This window comes from Amblyomma mixtum, chromosome 3 (genome assembly GCF_055824585.1).
Source record: "Amblyomma mixtum isolate Tamu chromosome 3, ASM5582458v1, whole genome shotgun sequence".
In the NCBI taxonomy this organism is placed as follows: domain Eukaryota; kingdom Metazoa; phylum Arthropoda; class Arachnida; order Ixodida; family Ixodidae; genus Amblyomma; species Amblyomma mixtum.
Window position 1 is genome coordinate 248086656 of NC_143014.1, and position 17780 is coordinate 248104435.

The 17780-nt window shown below is 45.8% G+C and overlaps 1 protein-coding gene and 1 long non-coding RNA gene across 2 annotated transcripts in view; one reads left to right on the forward strand and one right to left on the reverse strand.

The window, feature by feature from the left end:
* The window catches only part of LOC149354280 (uncharacterized), a 289860-nt gene that overhangs the window by 254764 nt on the left and 17316 nt on the right, over window positions 1-17780 (reverse strand). The gene's annotated exons all lie outside the window — the stretch shown is intronic.
* On the forward strand, window positions 8142-11017 carry LOC149354283 (uncharacterized). Its single transcript, XR_016289644.1, has 2 exons — window positions 8142-8610; window positions 10370-11017. It is a non-coding gene; the product is annotated as an uncharacterized LOC149354283 (long non-coding RNA).

Here is a 17780-nt window from a genome sequence, read left to right on the forward strand (position 1 = left end):
TTAAGGTGAATTAAAGTACAGTGCAATAAATCACCTTCAACTTTTCTATGATTTAAATGCACTTATACATGCATATACGCGCTTTCTATCTTGGGTGGACCTCGAACCTTCATGACGAACTGAACCTTCCTGACTGGGTCTAAATAAGTGGATTACAAGTCCAGCGAGTTGGTTGCGATCGAAATCATAGTTTTTAGGAACATAGATAGATTATAGAGTCCTGAACGTACAACAACCGCTTGGGGATCGAACTCAGCCCCTTCGCAAACGGCCGCCGCGGTGGCTCAGTGGCTATGGTGCTCGGCTGCTGGCCCGAAAGACGCGGGTTCGATCCCGGCCGCGGCGGCTGAATTTCTTTGGAGGAGAAATTCGAGGCCCGTGTACTGTGCGATGTCAGTGCACGTTAAAGAACCCCAGGTGGTCGAAATTTCCGGAGCCCTCCACTACGGCGTCTCTCATAGCCTTAGCCGCTTTGGGACGTTAAACCCCATAAACAAACAAACCCTTCGCAAACGTGATGAATACTCAAACCATCAAGCCGGTGGTGCGGTGTACGTTCCTTCTTTGGGCGCTGTTCCCCAAAACTATGTCGTTCTGAAGGACTGGGAAATCTGCATTAATTGTTTGCGGTAATGCCGTACAACAAACGTTTGCAAAACCGCTGCAGCATACAGCCATTTCTTGTCCAGGAGCGTAAATAACACATCGCTCCTTGCGGCACAGGGATGAAGATTAAAACGCTCTAGTATAATTATCAGAGAAAAAATACAAAATGTTTGTAAATTCATCTATCTAGAGTTGCCAGCAAAACGTTTACAATGCAGACGAGAAAAACTCCACAGCTACACGCAAATCTTTTACCTATCGCCTTTTCCGCGCCATCGAGTCTCCGTGGTGTACTGACCAAGCTCGCCATTCTACTCCGACTGTTGTGCCAAGCTGAACAGTTTGTAAAAAATCTTCTGCAAATAGTTCTTGATACTATGCGCGTTGGTCTGTTTCTTTTCGCCTCAACTTTTTCTTCCCTTGATAATCCAACCTCCCCTGCCGGCCGATATTCAGATGCCAGTTCTGAGACCGACCGTCACGGGAAAGCAAGACATCCCTTATTTGCGTAATAAATGAGTCGCCGCTGTGTCCACGGTCAGCCACCACTCACGGCAAAATGTTCCTTACCCTACTGAGCGAGAGATGGCGTTGCTGAGGCGGTGAAAAAGCAGACCTTCGAGACCCGCCCAGAATAGCAGAAAAGCGACACATTGCCGCCTTCGGCGGTGCTCAGAAGGTAGCTGGAGGGTGGGTAGTCCAGGTCCGTGTCACTTTCCCCCTTTCTTTCGCTCCGAAAGGCACGCCGAGGGTACCGAGGGAACCAGAGCTTTGCAGAGGGGCGTTGCAAGCGCGAGTGAAAAGCACCATAGCACCGTCTCCCGCGACTCCCCACAATTGACCGGACAGACCTGTCACCCCTCCCATTGAGAAGTTGCGCGTAACGCCCTTTCTCTTGAAAAAAACCAGTTCCGCACATACTTTGCACGTGTTGGACTAGCTGGAAATCTGTTTGCGCTGACGCTTGCTTTTTCCTTCGTGCTAGAACGCTGACGAGATTAAGAGGATTAGGAAAATGTACAAGGGCGATAGAAAATAATGTGAACAGCATGTTGCCTACGCACTGCGAAATTGGAATTCATGTCTGTAGCGTACTTGCGTTCGAATTAGGCGCCGCGCTGTTCGCATTTCTTTCTATCGCGACAGTACCCTCTTAGGTGCAGGTTCCAAGAAAGAGTGGTCAGCGATTTTTTTTTTCTGCGCCGAACCTGAAAAAAAAAAAAAGAGAGAACTGACAGTGCATCAGGTCCACTTCGTGGAGCAGATTGTTGACGAAACCGCCGTTACCGTTGCGGCGAAATGTGTGTCGCAAGTAATTGGCAAGTTCATTTAAGACGTGTAATTCGAGCCTAATACCTTTTTTTTGTGGCCGGGACATTTTCGCAAAATACTTAATTTCTTTGGGTAGCTGAGCAGTTCGATGTACGCAACTTTTTTTGCCAAATAGTTGGAATTTCTTTACGTTTTTCGCTGAATAATAACGAGTATGTGTTTATTTGGACGTAAAATGAAAATATTCGAGGCTGAAAAGAAAAACGAAAATACGCGCGAAATGCGCTTACCAGCTGCTCGCTTACGGCTAACAGAAAAAATGCTATAGTTTGGTCGATCACTACGCAGTGGTAGGTACATTAAATTTAATGCCGATTGCAGCGCATGTGCATTCCCAAAACAATTTATTTGCAAAGCCATCTCTTATATTCAAATGCTCACTCATGTGCAAGCTAATACCTTTACTACTTTTACTTTGAGACATTTTTTACATCTAGCAAAATAACTTCGGAAATTGAGCCGGGCGTCACACAAAGGAACAATGAGGCGATCACTGACCTTGCCTCACACGCGTCTGCCTAACGCAGCTGTTGATGTCAGCCTCCAAAATATTTGTTTGCATTACCTTACCGGCGGAGGGCTTTAATGGCAAAAAAAAAATAGTTTCGTTAGCGCGAGCTCTACGACTAAACACTGCATGCTTAGTGAATTACAATGAAAGTTCGTCAGAAATAATATACACGCGCAACATACCAAACCAATTTAGCAAGAGAAAACCGCCTACTTCAGCTTGCGCAAAGAAGTTATCCAGGCTTGCCGTCTCTCGTTCTCAATCATTTCACAGACAGCAATTCCGGGGAAAACCTATTCTTGAATGGGAAAAAGTGCATGAACGTATTTTTTTTGTACACTCGAAGATTTCATCAGACATGGCAGTTGCGCGAAACACACACACACAAGACAGGTTACTGATTTTATTCAAAATGCAAAGCACATAATTAAAGGAAGCAAATAGAATGCACTAGAATGGAAAATAGAATGGAAGATTTCACTACACCAACTTCCCGTCGACATAATTGCATTGTTTTTTTTTGTCTTGCTATTAATGTTTTTGTTATCGCTCGATGCGAGCGATGGAAAAGTTCTGCAAGATTTTGCTACACATCGATAAGATTCACCATTACCTCCAAAATTTCCTTGGCAGGTGGTGACAAATTTTGAATATTGAATTTTTTTTTCCAGGAATGTGGGACATATGTCCAGGAAATCTATAGAGTTGCACGGGCTGCTCTTGGCCGTTGATGTTGTGAGAACTATTTTGGCAGCACCCGAGACAACAATACGTTTCTCCACTCTCTCAACGTCGCGGCATTCCAGTCATGACTCACAACGAGCGGCAACCCCTCTTTTGTGCACCCACGAGCGGCAACCCCTCTTTTGTGCACCCATGAGCAGGAAGGCACGTGTTCACAATGAAAGAAAGAGTGTCAGCAGCGCGAGCAGCACGCGGGTACCAGTCGAGGCGTTGCTGACTCCATGCGCTCCGCCGGCGACGTGCCCACACAGAATTTCGGAAATGACCAGCAGGCATAAAAAAAGTGCAATATAATCGCTGTTTTACATTCCGGATACATTACAAGTCCGGATAGCGAAGCTGGTTGACTGGCTTTAGCATTGTAGTGAATTAAAACGAGAACGCAGGGATTATATTGCAGTTTTTCGTGCCTCACTCATTGACGTCCCACTCATAGTTAAGTTATTGAAATTTAAACAGCAAGAGAAAAAATCGATAACAAATTATTTAGCAGTTGTAGGAACACCACGTGGTACTCCATGTATAATAATGCCTCATGCATGCAAAGAAGAAAACACGCATCCAAAAGTTAGGTGTCCATACTCCTTTAAGTGCCCTTACAGTTTGAAGAACAGGTGTCTAATTGGCTCACATAATGAAATCAGCCGCATACCTAACATGGTCGGCTGGAATTGCGAAAAAAGCATCGTTACTATACACAGACAATGGTAGTGCTATATACTGGATGTCTTCAGGATGAACACTGCTTTGCTTTATGTAGATGTATCCCGCTCAGAGAAGCATGGGTGTAAGGAAACAAAAAGTCTAAGCATTTCTTGCTGAGTATGTTACAGGACTTTTGTGTTAGGCATTTACTCAGGGCTTAGGGGACAGCAAAGGAATTTTGCCGTGGTGTATCGCATTGTGATGGTAAACTTCAGGAAGGGTTTAGCGATGTGACATGCAATAAATTACTTTACAAAATGTAATGCACTTTATAGTTTTCTATCTATTGATCCAGAAAAAGGTTTTACATGGCGGGAATTCACCAATATCAATATAAGAATTTTAAACCGCTCTATGCAACGTGATAAAAATCAATACAGAAAAACTTATAAGCGAAACATCGTGAAAAACTACGTAAGCACACACAGAAAAACGACATCGTACCCACAACGCGCACGCACGCATGTAAAAAAAACTGCCCTAACCCGCTGAACCACACAGATGTATAAAAACCGTAGTCTGAAACTACAGATGCCCGCTCCAAGAACGCCCCAAAAAACCTTCTCTTTACACAAAGAAACAAAGCAACTCCTAGGACTCCTACCAGTGATGGCTCATTGAAAACACCCCAGACTATGCAAATCCGTTCCCATTTTGCTCTCATGAATTTAGTTCCAAAATAGACTCTGTCTCCATAGAAAGAGATGAAATTTTATCTTCGATATATAAACACAGCAGCAGGTCGAGCCACCCATAATTAGCGAAGTTTGTTTTCGCTTTCGGAGGGAATATCTTGGCGCTCTCCTAGCTGACTGCAAACTGAACGAGAGAGCGACGTCCACCTCCCCTCCCCCTCCCTCTTCCCTGTTACCCAGATGACGTCACTCGTGCTCGCCAAACTGCAGCGCATGGAGCCTATACCTAACTTCGACACCACAGCTGTCGTTCGGCTATTAAAACCCTATTCGAAACACCATGTGAAAAAAAAAATGCAATGTAAATTATTTACTGGTCACATGTTAACAGTTAAGCCCACTTTGTTCCGTCTACAGCAAGGCAAGCGAACAGCGCATGGGAACAAAACAAAATATTTCGCCTGTCTACTTTCAGCTGTCGTGCAGAACTAGCCTGATTCCTGTGTCTGGGTGAAGGGTCTACCGAAGTATATATTTTTAAACTGGCTGCAAGTGAATACCTCTCTGCAATGTAGAAAAAGAAGGCGATATGCGTGTTCGCGCTTCATTCCGGCTGGATTGTACATCCGATCCTACTTATAATGAACCTGACGCTCACGCTCATTATGTTTGCTTCTTAGTATGATGACTCCCCATATTACCGCAAAAAATACTAAATCAGAGAAAGATAGCTTTTGTCTCTTGAATTGAAGTCCATTGTGCACGCAACCAGAACATATCACGGCGCTTTCCGAGCTCTCCAGCGCCGTCATGAGCTGCTTCGATGAGACCCTTGCTTTCGACGAATAAGCGCTAGTCCGCATTGTTCGCGTATGTGGTCTCGGCTTTTGTGGAGTGTGAATACGCAAGTTTTGGCGAATGCAAATTGTCACAAGTGAAGTTTTGGAAACTGTAACCCTTAGCGGAGGATTGCTGATATCGCAGGACGAATAGAACGAGCAGGAAGCGCCGGTGTCACCCGGCATGCCGAGCATTGCTTTAGGGAGCTGTCAACTGTCGACCACTGGCGCCGCTCGTGGATAACAAATCAGATCATTTTCATTGATGCGATCAATCGTCGAACATGCTTCTGAATAAAGCAGTTCAGCACCGAGTATTTGTGGTATGGAAGAAAGCGGATCTGCCACGACCGAGAAGCGCCAGTTCTCCGGCTATCAAGTGTTTCGTCGCAATCATCCGGTCTTCTTGCAGTGATCATGCTGTGTAAACAAGTATAGTTACAATCCGCGCATCAGAAAGAGAATATTTAACATAGCTTGCGTTTTATGCCATACAAACGATCACAGGCAACGGTGGTACTGCAGTGCAGTTGACATTTGTGTATTCCCGCTGAAATTTCACGCACACGCTGTAAATGCTGAATGACGAGTCATTAACTTGAAGCACTAAATTAGCGACAACGCAAGCAGTGTGCTAAACAAAGAGGAGAAGAAACAAGTCAGCAGCAGATGTCGAAATCAAGAGGGCCGAAGCAGTTGCGGGACGCGGCTCTGAGGCAAGATAACGGCCACCGCCAATGACAGGGGCGGTCTCTGTTCGCATTTCGTAAGCATTTGAAACCGTCGAATGTCGGCCGGACGCCGAAGAGCCTCTGAGTGCTCAACTTTCCGCTAAGATATCTTTTTCCCATTTTCCGCAAAGCTCTGTCGACTCGAGTGGCGATCGGTTCGACGGGATTTCAAGCAGCCGTGTAGCACGCATTGGGCCTGGCAAGGAAAATACTAGCGATAACGTCAAGGGGAGCGATTAGAGTATTACTGAACAAACTGGTGTCATCCATATCTTAGCACTAACAAAATGCGGAAAAATGAGCTTAGGGTGGCCAAGTAACGAGCCGAACAAAGGTCGGCGTTTAGAGTGGCAGAGTGGACTCCAAGGGCAGCGAGTCACAGTCAAGGCTTATGGAATGTCTGATGAGCAGATGTGACAAAAAACAAGGGTAGCCTCACCCTGCCCGACTGAATTCAACAGCAGCTAATCGGTGGTCGATGGGAGGGTTCTTTGTCTTGTAAAATTGATCACGGATGACGATGATGGCGATCCCCGTCCTCAACTTTGGAGTGAAAAGCGACCCTCAGATCAAGCAATTCGGTTCTTATAGCCGTTGCAGCCTTCTGCTTCTCCTTAAAGAACTACAACATGTTGTTGTGTGCTGCAATGGAGTACAGCGCACACAAATCCCCCCCCCCTCAAAAAAAAAAATTCCGACCCAATCCGTGCAATAATGCATGCAAAACAGTATATACCAGCGATCTAATTTTTCCAATGAAGTATGCTAACTGCTGTTCCCTGGTAGAAGGCATTTGTTGCTGATTTTTGTGTGTTCATGACGACGAGCACTAGAAGAAGCTGAAAAGTGTTTTGTTTCATTCTAGGCAAGAGAAATCGAAGAAACATCACGAGATGCACCTGGTCATCACACCAGGGAAAAGTTTGGCGCCCTTGGTCACTCTAGTCAGGTCGTAATCACGTCGATTTAACCGGACATTGAAGATACCTCAGAACGCCGTCGTTTTTTTGAAAAATTCAGGCAAAGATAACGCACTAACACAATGACTGCCTGTGTTTTCACAAAAACAAGCACTTAAGCCTCAACAAGTAATTAGAATTTTAAGAGGTTTGTTAGGAAATTAACGGTGATAATTCCACCACACTATACGGCCGCTTGGCCGAATAACTTGCATACAGAAACCGCTGTGGTGTACCGCTAATCATTTCTTAATATAAATTGTGAAACCGCACCTTCACAACATCATTTATGTGTGAAAAAAACACATGAAACCTATTTGTCCAAAACGGAAATTGCCGTTTGACTAGCTACATATTTGATAGAGAAGGCGCGCCGTTACCTTTGATAACCAGCTGAAACTTTCCCGTAATCTACCCTGTCCTAAAGCAACAAACATGTAAAATGACGTGATTATGTGCCACAACGGGCAGCTAGTATATGCATTCAAGAAGAGAAGACCGCTCACGCATGGGGTGCCGAATCTGCGGAACAAGCAGATGCTAAATCTGCGAGCGAATGCAAACGTCAAGCTGCGCATCGTATCAATCTCTAGGAAAGGCGATTGGGACCTTTGTGATGTATCTGACGTGATGTATGGTCGAATTCATTGCGCAGTGTCCAGCACAAGGAGCAGAGAGCTAGCGATTTTCGAAATTCGCTTTAACAATCACTTCGAATATAACAGGTTTCAATCAAGCCTCTCTTTGGTTTATGTAGATAGGACGAAATATTTATTCGGTTCAGTTTACATAATACGTCCTACAGAGTGATCCGAAAACACGACGCAGCAGGGGTATCGTTAGTTATATTTATTTTGATCAAGATACACGCGATATAAAGCCCCATCTCGATGGACACTTCCAAGGCATACACGCGAAGCGCCTGCGCGCCCAGCACGCGCCGCGACGGGCGTCGAAAAGTGGCATGAACCTCCATGCTCCTGGTGCTGGCTCGCTCTCCCTCGGGAGCCGACTGAAAAAAATGTCAAGCCGTGAACAAGAGATGGTTGGGGAGGTGCAAGGATTCCAAGAAAATTTAGGGGAGGAGAGCTTCAAGCCATGAAGAAAAAGAGTCCCCGACAGCCCCCGCGGTCCTCCCATTGTTGTAAACCGGACCCCGCTTCTGACGCGCGCGCGAGCGCCCGTGCGCAGGTGCCGATATCTGACATGCACAGATATGCACAGATATCTGCTAAGGAAGGCATTGGTGGCGCCATCCTTGACTGTCGTCTGTTGCACAGAGCTAGAAGCCGGACTCTGCAGTGTGCTACGCACTTTCGTGCCGGGCGAGCAATTTCCGGTTATACCCGTTGTTGCATCCACTTGTTTTTCCTTTGAAATCATGGTACAGCGCCACACTTGTGCGTTTTGAGGAAGAAGACACTTTTGACGTCGTGAAAATGACCTGCGCCAAGCATGCATGGGATGATGAGCCATCGGAAGGATCCAGGGTGCAAGTGAGCGGGAAATACCAAGGTTTCTGTGAACCTGCAATCATGAATATTTCAGGTAAGCGTGAACAACCATTTACTGTTTTTCCCGTATTGCTTTGTTGGTTACCTTTGTCAATGCCGTCGGCAGTTTTCGATGATAGGGCTATAAATTAAGCTAAATGCTATCATAATGCATAATTTATTTCTATGTGCAGTCGGAGAGTAATCTCTCATTTTTCAGTAGCTAAATTTTTACCGCCACCGAGTTGCGTTCCTGCCAGCGGTAGTTCAAGTGCATGATATGAATTGTGTAACGCAAAAAACATAGACTAACCTCGCTAAGCACATTGCGGGGCTAGTTAGGGATGTATTTTCTAAGTAACGAGACGTAGACAACAACCTGTCATGGATTCTGTCATATGCACGTATCATTGTCGTAAGTAATAGTGCTAATTCTATTTTAACACGGGATCAGCATTGCTGCGTTCTGCGTATCCAATTAGGCTACAATGGCCCCATTACATTTGCCACAAGGCTTGCGCTCTACAGCTAAGCAGGAGCAGTGGAATGAAGAGCTGGTACGCGTTTTATTTCGGGTGGTTAGTGCGAACGAACGTGTTTCAGAAACAATTGGCGTATACCTGTTTCCGTTCGCGGTTGTGCCAGGAAACTTGAATGGTAAAGCCCAAAAAAAAGCACGAGGCTAAGCTTTTAAAGGGGCATCGCGATGATTTGCTCTGTACCAGTTAATATTATTAAATAGATTCATCATGCGTTCCAGAGACCAGAGCAAAAAGAATTATTGAAATCGGAGCATGCAAGCGAAAGTTATTCCACTCTAAAAATTCGAAATGAAAAGCTCAGACGAAAACGCATTTCCCTCTCCCATTTCACTCACCCAGTACCGAGATTGGGCGCTACAAATCAGAACCGCGCCTAGCGCCCACGCAGCGGAAGCGTGCATGCAGTTGTTGCTTTGTCGGGGCTGTAGACAGCCGCGCATTTTGACGGCGTCTTCCCCCCGTGTACGCGACACCGTAGTAAGGGCAGGGGGGACTAACGACAAAGGAAGCTTCCCGAAGTTTCTTTTTTAGTCGGACTCTAAGGCTGTCAGCGGTAGCCCCCCTCCCCCCCAAACTCGACTCCCGTCTCCTTTCCCGCCTTTCTCTTCACATTTTGGGCAAGGTGTATCGACTGGCTTTTTTTTCGCTGCCGTCTTGGTATGGTCACGGCCGGTCTCGACGCGCGCGCTTTCTGGTCTGAGCCAACGTTTTTTGAACAGCGCTGGCCGCCATGAAGGTTTGAAGCGGAATGGAAAGTGTCGCCCCTAGCTGCATTCTTGTTAGTTTTCGTTCGCTTTCCCTGCTTCTTTCCAGTTTTTGTGGCATGCGAAAAAGCTTTCAGTACTCAGAGACATAATATTTTGGATTCATTTCACAAGTATGAAGGAACAATATGCAAACTGGACGCCCAATCAATGAGAAAGGCAGCGCTCTATCTAGATGCCACCTCATTTCCGCTGCCGCAAATGGCCGCCGCGTTGCGACACCATCGGCTCGAAACAAGCATTTCTAGCGAAGATTAAAATATCAAATATTATGATTTCGGTGATCTCATTGCGCGTTCAGGACTCACAATGTCCCTTACTCTGCATACAAAGATTAAAGAACCCATGCTTTATGTACGTCGCAGGGCACCTTTAATATCCCACAATGGATTTTACGGTAGGGTGTCTCGGATTCAGTTCATAATTCTTCAACTTATGCTACTGTGGCCATGTGCACAAGTTCTGCGCAGGTTTATATCATGATCGCTCTAAATTATCTCCCACGCAGCCTACACAACGGCCCTGCCGACCAAGAAGGGGCGGGAGCTCTCCGGAAAGCTGCTGTTGCTGGCCGTGGGCACTAAACTCAGCGAAATAAGGAGCGAGAAAGAAAAGCATCGACGATAAGAAGCATACAGAACTATAGAACCACAAGAGCATTAAATGTACCCCAATAAAATTTCGTGCGCAATTTCTATGTGGTAATTGTGTTACTTGTGTTACCTATGCTATATGATTATCAGGAGCTTTAGAGCAGCATAAAACCGAGTGGTTTTTCAATTTAAAGCAGCACTTAGAGATATGTATTGGATGACATTTTTTAACGTTTACAGATTTTTATTTTACAAAGTGCGAGAGATGTCGGTCTGGTCAGTGAAGGTGGACCGTACAGCAAGACGGGCATTATGTGCGTAATAGAGCTCAATAATCTGAAAAATGATTAATTATATTTAACTAATCAGCTTTCATAATTTAGATTTTGGGGCGTAAGTCTGTATCGCGAAAATGAAGGCCGTCAGTAAAAAAAGATAACCTTAGCTTTTAAATTTTCGTAATCGTTAATGTGGTTCGAAATACTGAACATACACACTTGCAAGCTCAATGAATTGCCTTGTCCGCTTCGGATATTCATAAACGCGTCGCTGCGCGTCGTATCGTCGCCGAATTCAAAGAAACTCTTTCTACATCACAAAATACACAAACGGTGTCCGCGTTTGATGCATAAAAAAAGTGACCGACAGTTTTATGCATTTTCAATGTGGGTAAACCAACTCAGCGAGCTTTGAAATGCGCAAAATCTGGCGCTCGATATTTCAAACCCCTATACCAATTAAAAAAAAAGTTAGAAACTGGTCTCACCTTTTACGATGACGGCCTTTAATTTGGCAACATAATATTGCCCCTTAGAATCAAAATGAAAGGTTCATTAGTTAATGTTAGTTAATTAATCGTCTATTAAATCAGGTTTATCGCTTACATAATGTTAACCATCCTGTATAACCCCCCACACAGCCCCAACGTATCTCTCAAAGTTTTAAAATAAAAATCTGCGTCAAAAATTTAAGCTGTATTACATATATGAAGTAGTAGCGGTAAGGACGTACTGCACAGTCGCTTACGTCTGCATGTGGCGATAACGGCATATGTATGACAGCATTCTGCAATGGTTGTAGCTAATTTCATTACATATTTTGTTTGGCCGCCCTCCATCACTGTTTGGAGACGCCACGCCCCAGGCTCACTCTTTATTGGCTAATGTGATAGAAGGCCGCGTCGCTGTTGCAGGCAGTCACTGAGAGCGAGCAGTACAGAACTCGAATGAGAAAAGTTTTACTGGCTGTGATGCTGGTGTTGTTCTAAAGTAGCAGCCTGAAACATTGGAAAAGGCCGGAGCCTAGGTGCTTGCAGAGATTGCAGATGAAGCGCGCCGCAAATCGTTGGATTTCTTCAATTTGTTTTTTGTACCGTCTCCTTCGGTATAGATCTCGCCGTATGAGGGCACATATACATAGGCTGCCATTTATTATATATTTCCATATGAAAGCTTATAAGGTTTTAATAAGGGAGTAATCACTCGTTTTCATTCCGCCAAGCAGTCACATGGCTACAAAGGGACCCGACACAGCTTCCACAGAAACTTTTGCTCTTTCGTAAAAAGATTCGTCCTGGTCTGGGGACATGGTGTATGACTGTGCTTGGATGGATGCGAATAAGTAATTAATAACTTAATGGAAGTCTGCTCTGCCTTAGGGGAAATTTCCCTTCAACATTTAACCAAAAGTATATAAGGTTATGTGCAGATCTGTCAGTATATGTTCGTATATAGAACCAGCTCCATATATAAGCTCCAACCAAATATGGACATATACAGATTTATCTATACTTGGCCATATATGGCCCATATAAGTATATTCATCCATATATGACTGTTCGCAGATATGGCTATATACGGATTTGGCCGTATCTGGGTATATAAAGACCATATATAGAAATCCCATATATGGGCTCCATCAGATATGGTCATATAAGGATAGGACATATCTGGCTATATAAGGACCATATATACATATATTTCCATATATAAGTTCAATCCATATATGAATATATAGGGAATTGGGCATATCAGGCCATATATGCCAGATATATCCATATATGAGTTCAATCATGATATGGATATATAGGGAATTGGGCATATCAGGCCATATATGCAAGATATATCCTTATATGAGTTCAATCATGATATGAATATATAGGGAATTGGGCATATCAGGCCATATATGCCAGATATATTCATATATTGTCATATATGAGTTCAGTCATGATATGGATATATAGGGAATTGGGCATATCAGGACATATACGACCATATATACATATATTTCCTTATATGAGTTCCATTCAGATAATGGTATATAGGGAATTGGGCATATCAGGCTATATATGCCCGTATATTCATATAAGACCTTATATGCCCAATTCCCTATTTGTACATATCTGGATTTTTTCATATCAAACCAGATATGACATTTCCGTACGGGGAGCAGCGCCGCTGGCGTGAGTCGGCCAGCGTGAGACCGGATGGCGAATTGCATGCAGCGCCTGGCTCGGTTTTCTACCCGGACGGTCGGCGGCGAACGTGCGCGCAAGACCCACAAAGGACAGCTTCTGGTGACAGACCGGATGGCAGAAACCGATCTCTTCCAGACAGCGATGCACACGTGTACTTACCGCGACTGCCACTGCGCAGCACGCTGTCGCCCTGTCTGGGAGAACGGCCTAGGGGATTTTCCACATTTCAGAGCGGTTCGTGACAGCACAGATGGCGCTGTCGTATCGTGAAGGCGATTTCTTGATTAATTAATCACATGCTTGTTGGCTGCCCGGCGCTCCAGATGCACCACGCTGTGCATCAGGCGGCAGGGATAAAAAAAATTATTTCCTTTGTCTTCGTACTTCGGTCACCTGACAACTCATGGGAGTAAAGCTCAGCTTAATGATAATTAATGGAGTTTGATACCGCAAATCGACACTTGGGCTAATTATCCATGTTCTTTAGGGTTCCGTATTATATTTGTCCACCTGATGTTCCTTAAGGGCGCAGGTTGAGCCTATACTTCATAGTTATAGGACCTGTTTTCTCAGCAACATAGGTCATCCCGGAGTAGGCTTATTTTAGTCCTCACTTTGGCTTATTTTTACTCCACTACAAGCATACTTGGTAGCAAATATTTAGTTTTCCCCGTTTTTTCCCAGACCATAATTTTTTTTGCTCTTTCACCGAATAAAATTCATCAGCAAAAAGAAAACCCACTCCGTAGACATGTACTGCTCTATAGCTCAATAGCCTTGCACATTTCTGTAGGAAAAGCTGGAGGAAAAAATCTGTCTTTTGTTTGTTTTTCTAATAACTGGTCAAATGTAACAAAATAAAGGCATTTTCAGGTATTTGAGATCGAAGACTGAACCCACATTTACTTCTTTTTTTTCCCCATCATACACTGAAACAACGTTTAGCAGCCACTATCCATGTAGGGAGTACAAGTTTCATTTTTGTGCTATTCGGCTTCTGAGTTTCCTCCTTTTTGATCATGTCTGCATCTGACCCCACTAAAGCACTTCCAACGACTCTGCCCCTTAAGCAACCAGACCGCGATGTAACGACCCGGTGATAGCCCAGTTGCCTACGGGGTCTCACAGGCGTCAAGTCACGCTATGTTGCAATCACTGTACCCGAGTTCTCCGTCCAATTCGGTAATATGGAGACGCGCAAACTAACAAAGGCATTCTCTAGGGCGTTCTTTAAGACGTGGTTAAATTAATTGTCTGCATTTCGTGTTCGCCCGTGGTGACACTCCGTGAGAAAGTCTAGATGTGTACTTGCAGACCTTGCCTTACTATCGCGTAGTGAAATTCTCAGGGCCGTGTTCTGTAATGATCCGCTTCATTTGGCCGTGACGTAAATGCGATGGAAGCAACAGCAGATGAGAAACCAAACGGCCAATCACAGACACTGCCTACCTGGTCGTGGTGCCGCCGCTAGCCAGCCTCCTGCCGCCGCATCCAGTTCGGCCGAGTCTCAGGGGCTACGCTGAGCCAGTTCGTTGCGCAAACGACGCCCTGTTTTTTTGTTGTTTTTTTGCCGAATGAGGATTAGGGGCGATATTGCTCGTCAGGCGGGTCGAACATGTCGGCAGCCGTCTGCACACAGCTGGAAACTGACACTGCGCGCCGTGCCCTTCCGCCCCCCTCCCTCCCCCCTTCGTAGTACCACAAACCGTTATCCAGGAAACTAGCTTATTGAAATTATTATAAGCCAAGGAGGTGATATATTATTAAAGTGATATGGAGGATAAATTAGAAATTAGAACGGAAAATTGTTTCCCACGACGAACGAGTAGAACGCAGCACTCGCATGTGCCTTCTCCTACTGGTCGCGTTAGTTGGCCGTCGAATATGTTTTTTAGCGAATTTATGAAGGTATTGTTGCACCCTGTAATAGGGGAAGGTCCAGCTATTTTTGGGCGCCATGGATGCCCATGAAGAAGGCGTCTTGGTGACAACGTGCACAACTCTACCGGAGCCGTCGGACCGCCCCCGCTTTCCTGACGGGAACGCGCCTGCCGCCGCGATCGGCGCGCACGTTGGGCCGGAGTTAGATGCCAAGGGTTTTCACTAAACCCTTAAGACGGTCGGGATGGCGAGGTCTATGTGTGCGTGTGTGTGTGTGCGTGTATGAACAAGTGCAGACCAGCAGCAAGCAACCAATGAATACAAAAAAAAATTGAGAGGGAGTTCGCAGACACCCCTGATGGGCTGAGCGGCGAGTGATCGTCAACGTCCGGCTGGCGTGCAGAACAAGTGAGCTCCGGATGCTTAGCAGTCTTCAATCACCAGCGCTTCAATCACCACCATCCCCGAGAGCTGAAAGTTAGCTACGCCATGAGGCTGGGCTCCGGGCGGCCGTGTCGGCAATGTGACAGGAGACGCAGCGCGGACCCTCCTATAGGATGGAGAGCGGTTAAAAAAGGATGCCGCTGGACCTTCCCGCGCCCTTGTTATCCTTGGCGAGTAAAACGTGCTGTATTGAGATTCCGGTTGGAGATGCTGCCGCGCTCGGACGCATTTGCGTGAACTCCCTTTTTTGTAGACTGAACTATGTATTCCATCAGTGTAAATAACTGTAATTAAGCCATATCCTCTCTGCCCTCAGCCGCTTTTATCCTTTCCCGCGCCTCAGCGGAGAAATCCCGAAGAATACTTCAAAACCCCCAAGTAGTGTCGAATGCATGTTCAAGCTTGCCATGAATGAGTACCTGCCATGGTACGCGAGAAGCATATATAACGTACAAAAATACAAAAAGTGTAAAGAAAGGTGGGTGGTAACAAAGAATAAGTGGGGAAAAACACAGATCTTGCGTCTTACGACGTCCTCCACCTTGTTTCCAGAACATCAGCTTCGTAATGCTTCAAAATATGTGCGTGTGTGTGTGCGTGCGTGCGTGCAGCGCACGCTGCGCAGGCAACACCCGCCAGATGGAGCACGCACGCACGCACGCACGGTTAGGAAACGCGTACCCAGGTGTGAAAATGTCACTCAACTTTCTCAAGCGCTTGAACTCCGTCATGCGTTTAATCACATGCTTCATCTCGCGTGTGTTGCCTCCGAAGCGTGCTCCCACATCTCAGGGTGTGCAGTGCCTTCTGGGTCTCATACGAGCACCCTCTGCGGTCAGCCCATACTGCTTGCAGTGTCTAATACCAAGCACAAAAAGCCGACCGCCGACGACTAGTAACTGACTTTTCAAGAACAGCCTGATGCAACTCAAGAATCAAGCGGGAAAATGCCCGCCTGTGCAGACCATTCAACCATTCAAGACTGAAAAAGAAATAGGTGCCGTAATGAAGAAAATGAAAATTGTATTTGAGGAAAGGAAATGCTGTCTCACATATCTCGCAGGGCACCCGTCATCCGTTTGAGTGACAGCTTGCGCCGGACGGACGGGAGATTGAGCAATTAAAGGCTTTCGGCTTAATATGGCGACGCCCAGGGACAGCTTGCTGCAAAGATGCGCAACCATCTAGTCAGGAGAGAGTCACCGCGACGAGGTTTATGCTTATATTTAGTTCGAGGGCTCAGGATATTCACCTCTGTAACTAATAGACACGTGGGTATGGCGGTCGTAACGGGTTTATAGTTGGCTTGCTTTGCGACGCACCTACCTCTTGCTTCGCGGTTCTAGAAAAGAGTAAACTGCAAAGCAACGGCTTTAGTCAGGTAAGCTCGCATGGGGTAGGTACGGTCTGCCGAGTGACTCCCGAGTAGCCGACCACTCCCATGCCATCTCCGCGTATACACTCCCACCGTTGCCGCTCACCATCTTCACCTACCACGGATCGTTGCCCGGTACATCCAAACCGTTAGAACTTCCTCACTGACTTGTTAGCGGAAGAATATGTCCACTCCTGGCAACCTTGCCCCATCTATTTGTAAACATCTACTTGCGCATCTGTAGTAACTGCCCACATGTAATCACTTTCGTTTTGAATCACTACATTTTGCAGCTTAGTAGTCGTTTCCTGTACTGCATTGCTCATATCACGGGCCCCTGTTTTGTTCCTTAGTTAGCCTGTGTCGCGACCATATTTGTGCTAGTCTTTAGTGTTGTCATTGTAATTTTCGGGTAGCTCTTATAAGTAACTCGGTGTTTTGGTGTAAAAGAGCCTTCCGTCAACTTCTTCAACCTCTCATCGTCAAGCGTGCGTTAGGAGGATTTCACAATTCACAACTCGCGTTATAGGAGCGCCGTGTAACATCGCACCCCTCTACCCACTGGTTTATTATTTTTCAATCCTTTTGGTAGACCAGCTTACTCAGTGTAAATGCAGAAGTTTGAGACACTTTCGGTGTTTTTTTTTGTAGCGATAGCTTCACTCTGCTAGGTAAAGTCGGGTGACTGGCAGCATGACTGCATGACTGGCAGGTGGCGCCAAGAGGGCAACCTAGGCGACAGGTTGGCCACCTAGGTCACGTGACCGTGCAGCGCCATCGGATAGTGAGCAAACTGCCCAGAGTGGTAGTTGACCATTAAATCAATCATTGGTCGCTCGGGAAGAGCAACATGGGCCACACAAAGCACACCGCTATAAGCGCCTGCCACCCCAGAGCAGTGGCGCATCGCTTAACCCCTGCACCACTGCGCTAGGAAGAGCATGAGGACTCCCAGGAATCTATGAATGTATAAAATATGGAATGACCTTCTGCATATATGGGAATTACCATAACAGATCATCGAGACATGCTCTTAAGGCGGAGCTTAAGTGTCCCCTCTTTTCTACTAATGTGTACGCTGTCTCCAAGTGCACCGTCTAACCGAGCTTTGAAGAGCCTAAAGTCATATGAAACCAAGATGCAGCATTTA